This window comes from Eubalaena glacialis, chromosome 4 (genome assembly GCF_028564815.1).
Source record: "Eubalaena glacialis isolate mEubGla1 chromosome 4, mEubGla1.1.hap2.+ XY, whole genome shotgun sequence".
In the NCBI taxonomy this organism is placed as follows: domain Eukaryota; kingdom Metazoa; phylum Chordata; class Mammalia; order Artiodactyla; family Balaenidae; genus Eubalaena; species Eubalaena glacialis.
This window is the reverse complement of record NC_083719.1, coordinates 113,648,013-113,666,739: the sequence shown is the minus strand read 5'-3', so window position 1 is coordinate 113,666,739 and position 18,727 is coordinate 113,648,013.

The following is an 18,727-nucleotide window of genomic DNA, read 5'->3' as shown; positions in this document are numbered from 1 at the left end:
CTGGATTTAAGGTGGGTCCTAAATCCAATGACTGGTGTCTTTATAAGAAAAAACAGAGAGAGATTTGAGGCACAGACACAGGCAAGAAGGCCATGTGAAGACAGAGGCAGAGACTGGAGGGATGCTACTCTAAGCCAAGGAATGCCAGGAACTACCAGAAGCTGGAAGAGGCAAGGAAGGATTTTCCCCTAGAGCCTTCGGAGAGAGTGTGGCACTGCTGACACCTAGATTTTGGACTTCTAGCCTCCAGAACTGTGAGCAAATAAATTTCTGTTGTTTTAAGCCACTCAGCTTGTGGTAATTTGTTATGGTAGCCCCAGGAAACTAATACAGTGATGCTCTAGGTCTTAAGTTTCATGATACGTTTCTGGGTGCTCATTTTAAAATTTTGTGTCATAGCATGTACCTTACATGTGTTCCCTTGCATGAAACAAACATTATAAAATATGTTCAGTGGGGGAAAAGGGGTAGGAAAGCATGCAGAAGCAAATCATATCTTCTTAAGCCTGTTTAGGGTTCCTGAGAGATTTGAGGAATTTCATGGGTATAGAGTTCCTACTATGTGTCAAGAATCATGCTAAGCACTTTATGTTTTTTTTAAGTAATTTAGTTATTTATTTATTTTTGGCTGAGTTGGGTCTTCATTGCTGCATGCGGGCTTTCTCTAGTTGTGGCGAGCGGGGGCTACTCATTGTTGCAGTGCGCGGGCTTCCCATTGCAGTGGCTTCTCTTGTTGTGGAGCACAGGCTCTAGGCGCATGGGCTTCAGTAGTTGTGGCACGCGGGCTCAGCAGTTGTGGCTCACAGGCTCTAGAGCGCAGGTTCAGTAGTTGTGGTGCACAGGCTTAGTTGCTCCACGGCATTTGGGATCTTCCTGGACCAGGGCTCGAACCCGTGTCGCCTGCATTGGCAGGCGGATTCTTTTTTTTTTATATAAATTTATTTATTTTATTTTTATTTTTGGCTGTGTTGGGTCTTTGTTGCTGCGCACGGGCTTTCTCTAGTTGCAGCGAGCAGGGGCTACTCTTAGTTGTGGTGCACTGGCTTCCTATTCAGTGACTTATCTTGTTGCAGAGCACTGGCTCTAGGCGTGCAGGCTTCAGTAGTTGTGGCAAACGGGCTCAGTAGTTGTGGCTTGCGGGATCTAGAGTGCAGGCTCAGTAGTTGTGGCGCACGGGCTTAGTTGCTCCGCGGCATGTGGGATCTTCCCAGACCAGGGCTCGAACCCATGTCCCCTGCATTGGCAGGCGGATTCTTAACCACTGCGCCACCAGGGAAGTTCCTAAGCACTTTATAGATGACGTGACATTTGATTGTCAAAGTAACCCTTTGTGGTAAATAAATTATCTGTTTTGCAAATGAGAAAACTGAGGCTGTGGTGGGGGGCAATGAAAGGCTTGTCTAATGTATCGCAGCCAATAAGGAACAAGGACCCAAATGATGGTCAATTTGCAAAGTCCATGCCTTTCCCATCATAACACCTCAGGTCACCTGTGTTTCTCTCAAGCCGGTTAGTCTCCAAATACCAGATGTTACCAGGTATAACTCCAGACCAAAAAAGGTAAACATATACCTGTTTTATCACCTATTCTAGATTTCTCCACACAGAGCCAGATAAACATTGTTTGATCTCACCATTTTTACATGAATTATGCATTTAATGGATCTTTTATCTCCCAATGCCTCTCACCATGACCTATGTAGATCACCTTAAATTAACCAAAGGATGCAATTCATCCATCACCCATTTCTTGACGAGCTATACCAACCACAGTGCTGGCAATACAGAAATCAAGGTGAAATCAAGTTTCCACCCTCTCCTTCTCCTGGGGGTGGGAGTGGGGGTAACTTTGCTTCTCCTGTGGTAATGAAGGACCAGCTGAACAATCAGTTCAGGAGGAATAAACTCTCAGGAGACATTTCTCCTGGTTTACCTGAGACTATTCCTGTGTTAGCCCTGAAAGTCCCACATCCCAGGAAGCCCCTAAGTCTTGGACAAGCCAGGATGGTTTGGTCATCCTTCTTGGAAGAAATCTCCTTTTCTTCCGAAATCTGAAGTATTTATAAAGGGTGGGAAAGAGAAACCTGAGTTATCTGTTTCAACCAGAAGTATACTTCCTCTGGGACCCAGTTTGAGGCCGTGGCCCCTCCTGACATTTTCCTTTGAGCAAAGACATTTGTCAGACCCTGAGGCCAAGACATGACGCTGGGGTCTGGGGCATGGGGATAAGCTCACTCCATTGGAGCAGGTGCTGCCTTCATTCCTTCCCTTTCCTGCCCCCTTCAGCAATCAGTGGGTTTTAACTAATTGATAAAAAAAAGGTCAGCTTCCAAAGCTGCATCCCAGCTTCCCTGCCAAAGATGCTCAGGAGGAAATGCTGTGATAACACCTTGGACCAAAGTCCCAAAGCAGCAGGGTGCTCTTGTCTAAGCCTGGCTCTTCCAGTCCTCGCTTCATCATCATGAACAAATGCAGGTTCGCGTCACTCTATAGTTTATAAACCTTCTTGCATTCAATGGCTTGTTGGGTCCTCGCGTAAATAGCATGCATCTGTTCATCTCCATTTAACAGACAGAAACAGACTAAAGGGCATGGGTCAAAAAAGTGGCAGAGCCAGACCTGACACTGGGTCTGACACCAAGCCTCCCATGGCCTCGTAATGCCAGTTCCCTCTCTGAAGGGCTCCAAGAATAGCAGGGAAGAAGTCAAGAAGGAACCACCAGACTTCCCTGGTGGTGTAGTGGTTAAGAATCCACCTGCCAATGCAGGGGACACGGGTTCGATCCCTGGTCCAGGAAGATCCCACATGCCGTGGAGCAAATAAGCCCATGAGCCACAACTACTGAGCCTGCGCTCTAGAGCCCGCGAGCCACAACTACTGAGCCCACGTGCCACAACTACCGAAGCCCGCATGCCTAGAGCCCATGCTCCACAACAAGAGAAGCCACCACAATGAGAAGCCCATGCACTACAACGAAGAGCAGCCCTCGCTTGCCAGAACTGGAGAAAGCCCGCATGCAACAATGAAGACCCAACGCAGGCAAAAATAAATTAATTAATTTTTAAAAAAAAAGAAGGAACCACCATTTTTCACCCTCCCACTTCCCCCACCCCCTCAAAAACTTTCATAATCCTGGAAAACATTCAGCAGATGGTCGATTCAGGAAGAAATTCAGGACTGCCAGATTTTCCTCACCACAAAAACCTGACACTTCTCCTCCCCCCCCACCTCACAAAGGGGGTACAAGACGAGGATCGGGATGAGAGAGCCCAGCGCTAGGCAAGGGCCATGAAGCGGGGAGGGGGAAGAGTGCAGGAGACCACAAGGATCGCTGCCCTGTACAATCGGTTGGAGGATTCCCTACCACTCTCGAAGTGAGAGAGCCGGTTCAAGACACTTGCAGGAGGCCCCCAGAGACCTGCCCCAAAGTCCCCAGGCTGGGCATGCCAGATGTGCCTCCCTCTAACTGAGCTTTGGCTCAAGAGAAAAACCACTCGGCTCATCTTTCGCTTCCCTGGCTGTGAACCCGGGGTGGGGAGGGAATGGGGTGGAGGCTGATCTGATAAATCCCATTCTAGAAGATGGCTCGGGTGGCGGGGAGCATGCATACGTGAGTACACATGTGTGTGTGTTTGTATGTGTGCGAGCACACACAAACAAGGACTCTGCAGAAAGGGTTTTAAACAGGGCTTGAATCCATTTGCCAAGATCATCTTCTTACTGGGCCCCTGCTGAAAGGGCTACACCCTGTACTACAGGTTGCTGAGGAAGCAAAGATGGGTGGGTAGGCGCTGGTCTCCAGGAGAACTGAATCACGCAACCACTGTCCTTATCCCAGTGTCCACTGAGCCAGGCATAAGAGTAAGTGCTAGGAGCGCATAGAGGTCATTATATTTTGAATGGGAGAGAGAGGGAGAGAGGGGCAGTGGAGCTCTTTTGCAATGAGTCCCATCCCTTCCAGGAGAAGAAAGCAGGTACAAAAGTAAAGCAGGTACTTGTTTTCTGCTACCATGTAGTAGTGTGGTCTCCCCACGCCTCCTGCATTGGCAGTAACTGGGGCAGACCGCCGGGAAGGCTCTCCTTCCAGACCACACAGGGAGGGTCCCTGGGTCATGCCCAGTGGAATCCCGCAACCCGTGATCCTACCCTTGGCTTCAGGGTCCCTGCACCACTGTCCTCACTCATCTCCCTGCCTCAGATCTCGCCCATCCTAGTCTGTCCTCCAGAAGGCCGCCGGTGGGTTTTTAAACAAAGGTCTGACAACTTCATTCTTTAGGTTTTTCTAGGACTATGAAATAAAGCCCTAAAGGATAAAATTCCAGACTGTTCATCTTTTCTGCCTCCCCAGCCTCATCTCTCTTTGTCACCTCCACATGGCCCCCCATGTCACCCTTTCTGTCGCGTCAGGCTTTCGCCCAGGCTGTTTCCTCTGCTGGGACATTCTCTTCCCCTGTCTCCCATCCTTCACACTCCCAACTCCTACTCAGCCCCAAAGCTCAGGTTGTATCACCTCCTCTCAAAGGCCGTTTCTGAGCCCCTTTTCCTCTGGGGCTCTAGGACTTGTCTCTACACTGACCACGCTGTCCCAGAACTATCGGCCTTCCTGTCTGTCTCTCCCTCTAGACTGGGAGTCCCCCGAGGCCAGGGACTGCACTTCACCATCTCTGCAAGCCCACGGCCAGCACCTAGTAGGAGCTGACTGAAGATACTCTTGAGTTAGTGGACGGCCCCCACCACTTCCTCACCTTGCCCAGAAGATTCCTGGGTGGGGTCTACATTGCTGGCAGGCATCCACTTGGGCAGTGACCTCGGTGTGGGCGTTCACAGCATGCTTCCAGATGGACACATACCTGATGCCTTTTCTAGGCAGTCCTAAAGACGCCAGAGAGGATGCCTCTACCTCTCTCACATAGCGTTTCAGGATTCAAGCACCTCCAAAGTTCAAATGATATTAACATATTTTTTGAGAGTGTACTGTATGAGATATACTTGACATTCATTAGCTGATTTAATCCTTAAAAACACCCAGAAACATTCCGTTTTTCAGATGTCTCTCTGAGGCATAGAGAGATTAAGAAGCTTCCTTTTATTTTGTTTGCTGTGGAGTGGAAGAATAGAATCATGTTCCTATAACTCTTTCTCACTAGCTACCTTCAAATACAGGTGGTTCTTAATTAAAAAAAAAAAAAAGTTTGCCAACATAGCCAACACTCGGCATATCTAGTGACAGTGAGAGGCAGTGGATTTTTGTTTCACAAAAAGTCAGAGGCACTGACTACTATCTCTCCCCGCCCCCCTCCCCCCACAGGCCCCAGGCAAATCACCCAATTAAAATTAATACAATTTAGTATCTATTGAGTGCTGTGTATGTGTCAGGTACTATTCTGGGCACTTGGGAAATAAAAAAGACAGAGAGCTGCTCTCAAAGGAAAGACAATGAACAATGCACATACTAAATAACAAGGCATATACTATATTAGAAGTTGGTAGCCAGCCTCCAAGATGGCCCCCAATCATCCTCACCTCCTGTTACTCATGCACGCCCTTGTGTAGTGTCCCCGACACTGCACAGGGCTGCCCAACAGGATATTGCAGAAAGGATGGTGTACGACTTCTAAACTAAGTCAGAAAAGACAGTGCCGTTTTTCCTGGCTCTCTCTTGGAACTCTCACTTTGGGGGAAGCCAGCTGCCATGTCTTGAGGACACTCAAGCAGCCCAACGAAGAGGTGCACAAGGTGAGGAACTGAGGTTCTTGCCAAGCCAGCACCAACCTGCCAACCACGTGAGTGAACCATCTTGAAAGCAGATCCTCCAGCTCCAGTCAACCCTTCGAACGACTGCAGCCTGTTGACACCTTGACTGCAAACTTGACTTAGCTCGGATGCTTTAACAAAATACCACTGCTGGTTCCCAACCTCAAGAGTCTCCCAAGTGAAATTCCAAACTGGCCCCCATACATGTGGGGCAAGGAGGAACTGAAGAGGCAGACCACTCCAGATTGATAGGTGGCAGTTTTAATAAGCAAGGAAACTCACACCCAAGGCTAGACTTGGGCGGTGGCAAGATGATTAGATCTCCCCACCTGCTCACCAGAATCTTAAAGTTTATGCAGCGGCTTTAACTGGGCTCAGTCACTCATATCGTCCAGATGGTCTCAACAACACATTGCTCTCTCAAGGCTGTGTCCTTGAGGTGGCTCCTAGTACAAGAACAGTGGTTCTTGTATACATTCCAGGGATGGGGGAAGGGGGTAAGGGGCCTCTGATGGCCCAGATCCAGCTTGTGGGTCAATTGACATTCATGTCCTCTCAAAGACTCTCCCAACAACCACAGACTGAGTGGCTTATAAACAGCAGATATTTATCTCCCACTGGTCTGGAAGCTGGAAGTCCTAGATTGCGGTACCAGCACAGTCTGGTTCTAGAGAGGGCCCTCTTCCACAATTGCAACTTCTTACCACGTCCTCACGTGGTGGAAGAGTTGAGAGAGCTCTCTGGGGTCTCTTTGATAGGACTCCCATTCACAAGGGCTCTACCCTTGTGGCCAAATCACCTCCTAAAGGCCACTCAGATAAGAACTCTCAGCCCTTACCCAGTTTCTGGGAGTCTAGGACAACTCCAAAGTTCCAATTTACAACAACTTGATTTGCACAAAGTTTTCCAGAAAATGTCTTATACAGACCCCCAAAGCTACAACCTTCCTAAAACATGATGTCAGAGCCCCGGGCAGTAAAACTCTGCCTAGGGGTCTCTTCTCTATCTGATTACTTGCTCCTGTGGCTGCTCCATGACTGTGCTTTTTGTTTCTCAGCACCTACTGTGTGTCAGGCTTAGGCTGAGCTCTGAGGACACTGAAAGAAAAGTCCAGGCCCAGCACCAATCATGAACTCAATAAATGTTTGTTGAAGGAATGTGAGCTGGCCTGGAATGGGTTCAAAAGAGGCTTAGAAACTTAGAAAAGCCAAACATTCACCTTCTCTCCACTAACCATGCTGGGCTACCAAGTTTCCTTTTATGCAGCTGTTACCAGTTTGGAGCGGGGAAGACTGGAGGCGAGCTCTGCCCAGAGCCCCATATGTGCCTTAAGTCCAAAGCCCATGAACTTGTCACTCTTCAACTAACCCTACCACCCCTGCTCGCTCCAACCCAAAGTCCACATGGGGAGATGGGGGCCGACATGCTCAGCCCTGTTGCCCTTGCACTTCTCCCCACTCAAGCCCTGGCCAGAGAGCAGGTTCCTACCTTTCTCATTAAACTTGGCCATATCCTTCCGGGGTGGGATGCCAAAGAGCCTTGCCAAGGTGGAAGAGGTATCTTCTTCAACTATGGAAGAAACGAAGATCTAAATCTTCCAAGTTTTCCTCTTGATATGCTAAAAATAATAAAAAATAAATAAATGTACTACCCTCCTCCATTTTCCTCTCCCTACACTCCCTCTTCTAAAACCTGGCTTTTAATCTTACTACGTTGTCCCTAAATCTTACATTGAATGTCAGAAGCTGATTAGCTTATTAGCTTTGCATTTCTGCTATAATGTTCCTGATACCGCCCCCTCCCACCATACAAAGTTATTCCAATACTATTGACTATATTCCCTATGCTGTACATTACATCCCCATGACTTATTTATTTTAAAACGGAAAGTTTGTACCTCTTAATCCCCTTCACGTATGTTGCCCACACCCGACCCCCTCCCCTCAGGTGACCACCAGTTTATTCTCTGTATCTATGAGTTTGTTTCTGTTTTGTTTAGCTTGTTCATTGTTTTTTGCATTTCACATTTAAGTGAAATCATATGGTGTTTGTCTTTCTCTGTCTGACTTATTTCACTAGACCTTCTAGGTCTTCCCATGTTATTGCAAATGGCAAGATTTCATTCTTTTTATGGCTAAGTAGTATTCCATTGTACGTATATACCACATCTTCTTTGTCCATTCACCTGTCAGTGGACACTTGGGTTGCTTCCATGTCTTGGCTACTGTAAATGATGCCACGGTGAACATTGGGGTACATGTATCTTTTTGAATTAGTGTTTTGTTTTCTTCAGGTAAATACACAGAAGTGATATTGCTGAATCATATGATAGTTCTATTTTTGATTTTTTGAGGACTCTCCATACTGTTTTCCAGGGTGACTGCACCAATTTACATTCCCACCAATAGTGCGCAAGGGTTCCCTTTTCTCCACATCCTCACCAATGCCTAAAATTTGTTGTCTTTTTGATGATGGCCATTCTGACAGGTGTGGGGTGATATCTCATTGTAGTTTTGATTTGCATTTCCCTGATGATTAGTGATGCTGAGCATATTTTCATGTTCCTGTTGGCCATCTCTATATCTTCCTTAGGAAAATATCTATTCAAGTCCTCTGCCCATTTTTTATTTTTATTTTTTTATTGTGGTATGGTTGGTTTGCAATGTTGTGTTGGTTTCCGGTGTACAGCAAAGTGACTCAGATAGATAGATACATAGATAGATACATAGATAAAGATAATCTTTTTCATATTCTTTTCCATTATAGTTTATTACATCTGTCCATTTGTTATCAGATTGTTTTTTTGCCATTGGCTTGTATGAGTTCTTTATATATTTTGGATATTAAGCCCTTATTGGATATATCATTTGCAAATATCTTCTCCCATTCAGTAGGTTGCCTTTTCATTTTATTGGTGGCTTCCTTCACTGTGCAAAGGCTTTTTAGTTTGACATAGTCCCATTTGTTTATTTTCCTTTTTTTCCCTTGCCTGAGGAGACAGATCCAAAAAAAATATTGCTAAGACTAGTGTCAGAGAGCATACTGCTTACGTTTTCTTCCAGGAATTTTATGGTTTCAGGTATTAAGTTTCATATTTTTTTGAGCCTCAGTTTCATTATCTGGAGAAAAAGAAATTACAATGGTTCTAAATCACAGAGTAATTGGAATGATTAAAATTTTCTGTATATACAAAGACTTGTAAGCAAATAGTCATAGCAGCATTATTCATAATAATCCAGAACTGGAAACAAGCCAAATGACCTTCAGTTGGGCGAAAGGACAAACAAAATGTTTCATATCCTCACAGTAGAATATTACTTGGCAATAAAAATGAATAAACTACTGATACATGGTACAACGTTGATGAATCATAGAAACATGCTAAGTGAAAGAAGCCAGATTCAACAGACCACATATTATATGAATCCATTGACATGTAATGTCCAGAAAAAGGGAAATCCATAGAGACAGAGAGTAAGGCAGTCTAGGGCTGCAAGCGGGAGTGAGATTGACTAAAAATGGGCATAAGAAAACATCTTGGGATAATGGAAATGTTCTAAAACTGGTTTGCGATGATGGCTGCACAACTCTATAAATTTACTGAAATCACTGAATTGTACATTTGTGATGAGTAAACATTATGATATGTAATTACACCTGAATAAAGTTATTTTTAAAGTGAAAAAAAAAAGAGGCTTAGAAAACTTTCACCTCAATCTTCAACTATCCCTTGACCATATGAAAAAGAAAGAAAATAAACCCCCATTGTCAGGACCCCTCCCGAGCTCTGCAGGGAGATCTCCCTGGCATCTCAAGTCAGCCAAGGAAAATGGCCACTGCCTCCCTGGACCTCCATCCTCAAGTCTGAAGCAGGCCCCCTGGGTGTCTGTACGGGACAGAGGGGCTACTTCAGCCCTGCCTCCCCGAGGGGTGAGGACGGGGTGGCCCAACCCACTGGCCACGTCAAGCACAGCGGGCTGGGGGTGAATGACTTGGGCCCGGGAGGCTACACACAAAGGGAGTCTTCATGATTCACAGCAACAGGGTAAATATTTAGAAAGAGAAGCTCTTTCCTTAGAGGGCCAGCCTTTGTCTTCCTATTCTGACTGAAAGGATTTGGTCAGATAGGAGTCTGTTACAATGGGAAGGAGAACAGGGAGGAAGCAGCAGGAGCCAGACCAACACTGCGGCCTAAATAATGGAGGTGAGCCAGTGGCGTGGGGAGAGCTGCTGACCCAACAACAAGGGTAAGGCGCCTCTGCCGGGATTCTCCCGGACACCCCCAGGGAGGCTTTGTACATGCCCTGCCTTCAGCTGTCCCATAGGGCTGGGAATGGTGCCCAGGACAATCTCCACGCATCTTTCTCTAGAAGCAAATATTCTCAAGGCTCCAGAGGACAGAGAGGGTCTGCGCCCACTCCTTAGGCATATCCCAAGCCCCTCTTCCAGCACACATAAAGTCTGTTTCCCAAAAAAGGCTCCAGGGTCCTCCCCTGGCAGCTGGCCAACAATTCTGGGTGGTTAAATTCCTCCCATTCCTAACTCTTCACCTCAAGATGTTCATGACCTGGCTCTCAGAGGGAAAACCTTTTAAGCCCCCTCATGATTAGAGGCCCTTAGGGTCTCTTCAGGGATGTAAAGATTTGTTTCAGAAATAAAGGATTAAGTTCCACCTGTCCGAGTTAATTGGGAAGACCAGGCTCTCCCTGTGCCTGCCTTGGCCTCTGTCTTGGTGGATACCAACTCTAATGGTGACTGCTAGCAGTCACCGCTCCAACTCACAAAAGGGAAACAGAATCCATATCTTTTTTAATTATTTATTTATTTATTTATTTTTGGCTGTGTTGGGTTTTCGTTTCTGTGCGCGGGCTTTCTCTAGTTGCGGTGAGCGGGGGCTACTCTTCATCGCAGTGCGCGGGCTTCTCATTATTGTGGCTTCTTTTGTTGCGGAGCACAGGCTCTAGACGCGCAGGCTCAGTAGTTGTGCCTCACGGGCTTAGTTGCTCGGCGGCATGTGGGATCTTCCCAGACCAGGGCTCGAACCTGTGTCCCCTGCATTGGCAGGCAGATTCTTAACCACTGCGCCACCAGGGAAGCCCCAGAATCCATATCTTGAAGCCTGAATCAGCCAAACCTAGTCATGTCTTGAAACAGGCATTCTTTTATAATAGCGTGACCCTGACTTACTGGCAAGAAATAGGGTGCTGGTGGAGCCTTCCCTGCCCCACAGATCTCGCAGCAGAGCTCCTGGCTACAGAGAATGAGGTCCAAGTCTCGGGTGGCTCATGGAAGACAGAGGTAAGGACTCAGTAGAAACACCCTCGGCAGTCTTGGGCTGTCTCATGCATCGCTGTATGATCCCTGCTTTTCTGCTTCTGGTGGCTCTCTATGCAAGCTGTGGTTTCTGATTTGATAAAGGTCCAGAAGATCCATACTCTGCTTCTATGGGGCAGCATAAAAAGTGAGGAAACCAACATGATAGCAGGTGCAGACCACTCCCATCCCACCTGCCATTAGACAGTCATTCCAGTTCAGGGCTAGGACACTTCTATCTCTACTTCCTGGCGCTCTGGAATAACCCATTGGCCCTCCAGCTCAGAGAGTCACTGCCCAGTCTGCCAAAGGACATTTGTCCCATGTTGGGCCACCCTGTATCCATTAGCCCATCAAAACAACACTTCAGTTTATTTTAGGGTTACTGCCACTAACCAGCTTGATATAGTCTGGGTGAAATGACAAATCCAGATGTATCTGGAAGATACAGGGTCATCTACAGAGCCAGGCCAACATGTGCATAAGACCAGCCAATGATCCCTCTGTAGACTCTGAGTCCTTAGCCAGTGGCATAGATAGAGCATGCATTGCCCAGACTGTCCCTGAGTGTCCTATCTCTTGTCCGCTCCAGATCCCAGACCACTGCTGCAAGGGGTGGGTATTGGCTGTGACAGATGTGCTGTCCATCCCCAACATTAGGAGCACAAGGGGCACCCAGTAATCCCCCTCTGAAGAGGGCTGGACAGTGAAAATGGGGAGATGAGTGGTGGATGAAGTGAGGGAATTGGGATGAAAGCTTTAGAGAGACAAATCACATCGGCTGGGCAGCCACTGGGGCAAGGGAATTGAAGTCACCAACATGTGCTGGCATTCATGTAAATAAGCCAGGCCACATGGGCACCAAGTGGGGGCCTGATGTGAAAAAGACCAAAATCCACATGGCTTCTCTCATGGTCCTAGAAGCCTTTTAAACAACAGTCACAGCACCTTAGGTCAGCCAGCCTCCCCAAGGGCCAATACTCAGGCCCATCAACAAGTTCCCTAAACACCTACTCCATGCTGCTCACTGGTTTAGGTGCCTCACCACTGACCCCACCCCTGCCCCCAGGAACCGAGCTTCATCAGTCCCATAATCATACCATGAACGTACACATAGATGCAAACTGCAATGACCGCAAATAGCAAGGGAGGTGACCTGGTTTGCGTAGTGTGTATGGCCAGGAAAGATAGGAAAACATTTAAATCTTAGTTTCCCCTGACTTTTGCAGCCTCCTGAAGTGGCTCCACTTGGAAGTACTTGTGGCCTCACAGCCCCCTCTAGCCAAAGCTCCCTCCATCCTTGGCCCCAGGCATTCTTGGGAGCAGAGGGCACTTCCGAGGGCCTTCCCTAGGTTCCCAAGGCTGACTTCCTGACAGGTTAGGAAATGGACTCATTAGTATTTCATCCAGTTTTTCACCGCCCCCTCTCCCCACCCCCTGCTCCCATCTGTGTCACTAAATCAACATTGCCCTCTCTCTGGCCTAGTTAAGTGGTCCCTAATGAGGGGGAGTTCTGGCCTGCCTGCACTCTGGCAGACCACGGAACCCTGAAGCACCTGGCCGCCTGCACGCTCACCTGCAGCCCTCTCAGATCAGGGTGAGCGGTGGGCACAGGGCGGCCCCCACCCAGACCGAACAGGGGCGGGAGGCCCAGCTCTGGATCTGTCAGTCACGCTGGGTCCGCAGCTGCGCTCTCCGCGGCCCCAGCGCGCTGCTCCTCGGAGGGAGATAAACATCGAGAAATCCAATCCAGCGCGGCTTCAGAGATAAACAGATGTGCTGGCGGCCATCGGTCAGGAGATAACGCCCCCACCCCGCCCCACGCGCCCGCCCGGCCCTGCACCTGCCCAAGGCGACCCGGATGCGCCTCTTGGGAGGCACGGCTGCGTCCCCCCAGCCCGGAGAAAAGGTCTCCAGTACCACGGCTGGGGGTGGAGTTAGAGAAGAAAGAAGTTGGGTTTGTAACTCATAACAGAGCCTAGCCTTTGGTACCAACTGCCAGGGTTCGAATTCTGGCTCTGCCACTGTTTGACGAGAGATAGCAACTCTGAGCCTGGAAGTTCTCATCTACAAGCTGGGATAATCACCGGTACCACCTCACTGGGTTGGTACCTTTGACATTAAAGGAGGTCACACAAAGTAAGCCTCAGTAATTAGTGGTGGCCAACATTAGCCAGCCTATGATCCAGGTAAGCAGTCGCTGCAAGCCCTCTTTTGGGGCATTAAAGGGGACCCAAGGTGTTTGAGGTGGTGGAAAGGACTGTGGCCACACTCAAGACTCCTGCTCCAAGAGATGAGCCATTGGATTACATCTGGAGCTGGGATCTACTACGTCCTTTCATGCCATGACCTATGTTAGGCACATAGGTCTGAAAATGACAGTTCAGGGGTGATACAGCAAATGATGACAAATGAAAGTGACATCATGGTGGGAGAAGGGAGTCCGGAAACAGAGCGGGCTGGAGTGGGGTTCCATCAAAGGAGGGCTTCTCCTTCCCAGGCACCCAAGGCTCCAAAGTCTCTCACTCCTGGGCACAAGGGAGATTTCCCTGCCTAGATAACTCATTCACTCTGCAGACACCTGGGGAATCTGTCTCAAGGGCCATATCCTGTGAGGAGTGAACTATGGCTCCTGCCCTCATGGTAAAGCTTAGGGACTCATCCGGATCAGAGATGACTGCAGACTATACATCTCCTGGCTTGCCCCTGACGCCCAAAGGTTCCCCATACTTCAGTGAGGCAATCATTACTTCAGCAACTGGATTACAGGGACTTCCCTTGAGTTATGAAGGGCTGATGGATCTCTGGGGCCATATCTAATGTACAGTTTGATTTCTGTCCCTGAGACTACCAGGCCGGAAGTTAGGTGAGGGTAGGAACCCCTTCTCCCACCCCCCCTCCCAGAAACGCCGGCCTCAGCAAATGTGTAGTATGGAAGTAGTACACACAGCGCGAGGAAGAGGGTGAAAAAGGAAGGGGCCATTCCGGGCTCAGGCAGCACGTGTGTCCGCCCCGCACTGAGCCGCCCAGCGCGCCCAGAGCACAGTTCGCGGGCTTTGCATGGGACGGAAGGGTCAGCCCCAGACTGGAGGCGTTGGCTGCTTAGCCACAGGCTGGGGACCAGCGGCAGAGCCCGCACCTAGGCTGGTGTCTTTTGGTGGCCCTCCTTCCTCCGCCCGCCTGCGGTCTGGAGATCCCGACAAGGTCTTCCGAAGGGTCAGGAAGTGCCGGAGCCTCTAGGGTCGCGAGGCCCACGCGGTCGCGCAGGACTCAGGGGTTCCGGGCGAGCCAAGGACTGCGCCGGCATGCCCGCGCGCTTCTGCTGCCCAGGTGAAGGAAATGCCTGGCCGTGCGCTTGGCGGCTGGCCCTGGGTCTCCGAAGGAAGCTGAAGGCCAGAGTCTCCGTACGCCCAGGGGCCGGCAGGGTGCACGCAGTTCTCACCTCCGCGAGGAGCGCACAAAGGGCGCGGCGACGCCACCGTGCGTACTAGTTAAAAGCTTTTGAGTCCCCTCGGAGCAGTGTGATGCCACTTTGTTCCCAAACGGCCCGAGCGCGCCCTTTCATGCTATTGTGCGCGCCGCGATTTAGCGCGGCCTTTGTGGGCCTGAAAGGACCGGCGGCCTTTCGGGAGCCGCATCCCCACGGCACCGGTTTTGGCAGCATCGCGATCAGAACCGCGCCCGAGGCGCGGCGTCCCCAGAGCCACTGCACCCTCCAGCCCGTCTTCCGTGCGCGGCAGCTGGGGTCGATGGCACAAGTCGCTGAACCAGAGCAGCCCTCAGCCTCCCGCTTCCGAAGGCTCTCGCCTCCTCCGCCCCCCTTCCAGCCAAAGTGAAAAAATGCGTGCAGACCTTTTACCTCTACTTGGAAGCAATTGGACTGGGTTTAAAGGGCTATTGAGGGCTGAAGAAGCAGCCTCTTTTTGAATAGCTTTGTGCGATGTTTGCAGAGACATTTGCATCTGTTTGCGCTTGGGGAAAAGGCCCTGAAGGTTCCGGAGCGAGAACGCCTGAGGATTGTTTTGTGTCGGCCTCCCCCGCCCCGCTCAGCTCCGCGCTGGCTGATGTCCTGTCCTGCGCCGAGCAGAGGCACGCAAAACCCGCCCGGTTCAAAGATTGGGCGCCCTCGCTCTCGGCCCACTTTTAAACAATTGCTGTTAACAATGCAATTTTAAGCAGAAAATCGTCTAACTAGATTAAATCCACGTAACATTAAAAACCAGAGGGGAAAAAGTCCGCATGGGCATAGGAGTGCGGACGCCTAACAGGATAGAAAGTGTGAAATGCATGCAGAGGTGGAGCGACCGGCAGGTGCCCCGGCCTTCCTCTGACTGGACAGCTCGCCGAGCTCCAACCCCGACTCCCCTTGAGGGGAAGGGGCTCCCGGGGGCGCAGGCGCGCGAGACTAGTCTCCCACCTTTAATGACCCGGGGAAGGGTAGTGTGTGACCGAAATCGGGCCCTCGGCTCCGCAGCATCCCAGCCTTTCCCCAATCCGCCCGCGCCCCCCGCCTCCCGCTGCAGGTCCTTCGATCTAACACCGGCTGCGCCCTCCCCGCCCCGCAAGAGTGAGGGGCGCGGGCAAGGCTGGAGAAACCGGAACGCCCTCTCCACTCGCGAGACTGAGCAGACAGGCCCTTCAATGGAATCGAATGAAAGTCCGACCTTAGAAAGCCCCATTGCTATGGCAGCAGAGTTCCCTGAAAGCGACAAAGACCAGAGCCCCTCCCTCCCTTCTCGGCCTTGCCCTCCGCTCCCCTCCCCCCGCGCTGCCTAGAGCCACGCTCGCAGCGCGCTCGGATGGGTTAATCACTGTAAAAACAAAGAGATGAAAGGCTCTCCAATTGGAGAGCTCTCGGCGGCCTCTTCCCCGGCCTGCGGGAGAGGAGGGGGCCGCTCTGGCCGAGCTTCCCTGGCGAGGCTGCCCCCAGCCGGGTGGGAGCCACATCCCACCATCCCCAGGCGACACCGCCCACACAATCTGGCGCCTCCCGAAGGGTCTGCGGAGGCTGGCGGAGGGGGACAGGACGTCCCCCGCCACCCTCCGACCTGCAGCCACAACCCCACAAAACAGACGCACAAAGCCTTGGGCTTTTTCACGGGCTCTAAGGAAATGTTTGAGACTTGGGGGCAAAAAATCCCTAACTCTAAAATACAGAACAACAACAAACCCCCAGCAGACTGATATTAATAAACATTTAATTAAAGTGATACGACAACATTGTTAATCAAGTGTAAATCAAGTACAACTCGTGTAGCTCTATAAAAGTTAAATTTAATATAGGATCTGGAGGCTTTTTTTTAATCTTTGATAGGACGTGGGGTGGGGCTCAGGAAGAAGTTTTACAGGCTTAAAGGTTTCCTTCTAAACTCCCGCAGGGGAGCCAGGGGCATGGACCCCAAAGCTGATAGGTCCCTACTTATTCTGTGACTGGGGTACCTGGACTTGCCTTGCACCTCACCTCACCCCCACCCCCATCCTCTCAGGCAGACTGACCCGGACCCCTTTAGTGCAGCTGGAGACCCTGGAAGCAGGGCAAGGACTTGTCTGGTCACTTTGCCTATCAAAGACCAGGCAGGGATGAGCCTGTGGTCTCTGGCTGGTGGTCCTTCCTTCCACCCACTTCTGAGTTTCTGCCCTTGGAGAGGATGGGGCAGTTTGGAGAAGGAGGGGCATAGAGAGACTAGTCTGCAGAGGCCTCAGGGTCCAGGGCTTCAGGAAGATGAGGACTTCCCAGAGACTGGCTCTGAAGTATGAGGAGAAATCACCTGGGCTCTTAGAGGAGGGGGGGAGACTAGTGCTGGCCTTGGAGCACTGCTTCAAGGGACAGCTTGCAGTAACTCACTAGAGCTAATTGAAGGCTTTTTTTTTTTTAAAGACTGTAGATACAGGACCAGCCCAGCAACCAGCATCATCTAAGCCAAGTGTCATCCAGTCTCCTTGCTTTGTTATCAAATCCCACAAGGCAAAAAGAACACCACCCACTACTCCCCACACTTATCACCCAACCTGATTCACTTCCTTAAAGCTCCTGATTTAGGGTCAAAAATAACAGTAAGAAAAATCTCTTCCCTTTTCTGTGTCTCAGTATCCTCATAATAACAGTAACAGATTCCTGAAAAGTTTTCTGGACAGTGAATGGGGAGAGAAGTGGGCAAGAAAGGGCCACCTCTGGCCTGGGCGAGGCCCACTGGATGTCCCTGGAGGTGTCCCTGAGGATGCCTGGGGGTGGGCAGTGGCACTACCTTCATTTCACAGTTGAGACAGTGTGAGGTCACCCAGAATGAGACAGCTCTGCCATCCCCGGCCCTAGCACACAACCATTTGTCCTTTCTGGCAAGGCCTCCAGTGATAGAAATGCCAGGGAGGGAAGTTTCGTTCTTGGTGAGCTTTGCTCCCAGCCTGACCCCTATCTCTTCAATGAAGTAGAGGTTTCTACTCTCTTCCCATTTCTCTCTCTGGGGACTGCCATCTGTTCCTGATTGCCACATCCATCACTGCTGCGGAGGGGGGTTGATGAGCCCCACTGGGAGAGGGAACAACACAGGCCCACCCCCACCCACTCTGTCTCAAAAGACTTCATCAGGGATGCTGCTCAATCCAGCCACTGGATCCACTTTCTCTGGTTCGTGTGCTGGGCCTTGCTGAGTCCTGGGACCCTCTTTGTGTCCTGGACGGAATACAGCCAGGAACCAAGCCATCAGAGTAACATCTCCTTCTGCCTTTAAAATCTGTTTTCACATCTCCTATTTCCTCTCCTGGGGATGCAGGCTTTCCTCATCTCCTCCCACCCTTCTCCAGAGAAGAATATAACGGGGATTAGGGTACAGTCTTCTGACTCTTGTGAAGCATGATGCCCAGGGCCCAAGGCCAGGGGAGCCTAGAACATGGAGCAACCACACCCCTTCCCAGCCTCCTGCCCCAGCCCCTAGAATCTGGGAAGACTCAGGTCCCCTCCTCTGGGAGAAGGCCAAGTGGGCTCCCCTTTCTATACCCCTCCCCACAGGACCAAGGAGACACTAGGATCCCTCTTCTCTGCCTGATCCCAAATCACTTTCTGAAATGGCTTGAGATCGCAGAGGAGGCCTATTTTACAGTCACGGGAGCTTTCGTTTAAAAGCTCAGGCTCTGAATCCAAGATCTGGCTCAAACCCAGCCCCACCTCCGACCTCAGTGGGCTCATTTGTAAAATGGAGATAGTAGCAGCCCCCCTCTGTGGTGCTGTCCATAGGAGTAAATGCCATAAAAAGTATTTATCACCTGCATTGGTGTAGCCACTCCACAAGTGTCAGCAATTATTAGCATTCACCACTGGGACTCTCATCCCCTCCCCCCACCCTGGGCTGGAAAGGGACTTTGCCAAGAACTTTGAACATCACCCCCAGTGTGCCATCCTCTCTTCTCCTTGGTATTTTTATAGTGCTCTATGGAGGACTTATCATGTTGCAGACACTGCCTAAGTGCTCTCCCATGCTTACCTCATTGACACTTCATTATTACCCCAGTGTAGACATGGAGAGCACACAGAGCAGCCCAGAAAAGCTGAGTGACCTGCCCAAGTTTCACAACCAGTGATGAGCCTGGGATTGGTCCCCAATCCTCCTGCCTCCAGAGCCGTGCTGTGAAGCCCACCAGGCCCCTGGTCATCCCTGTGTCCAA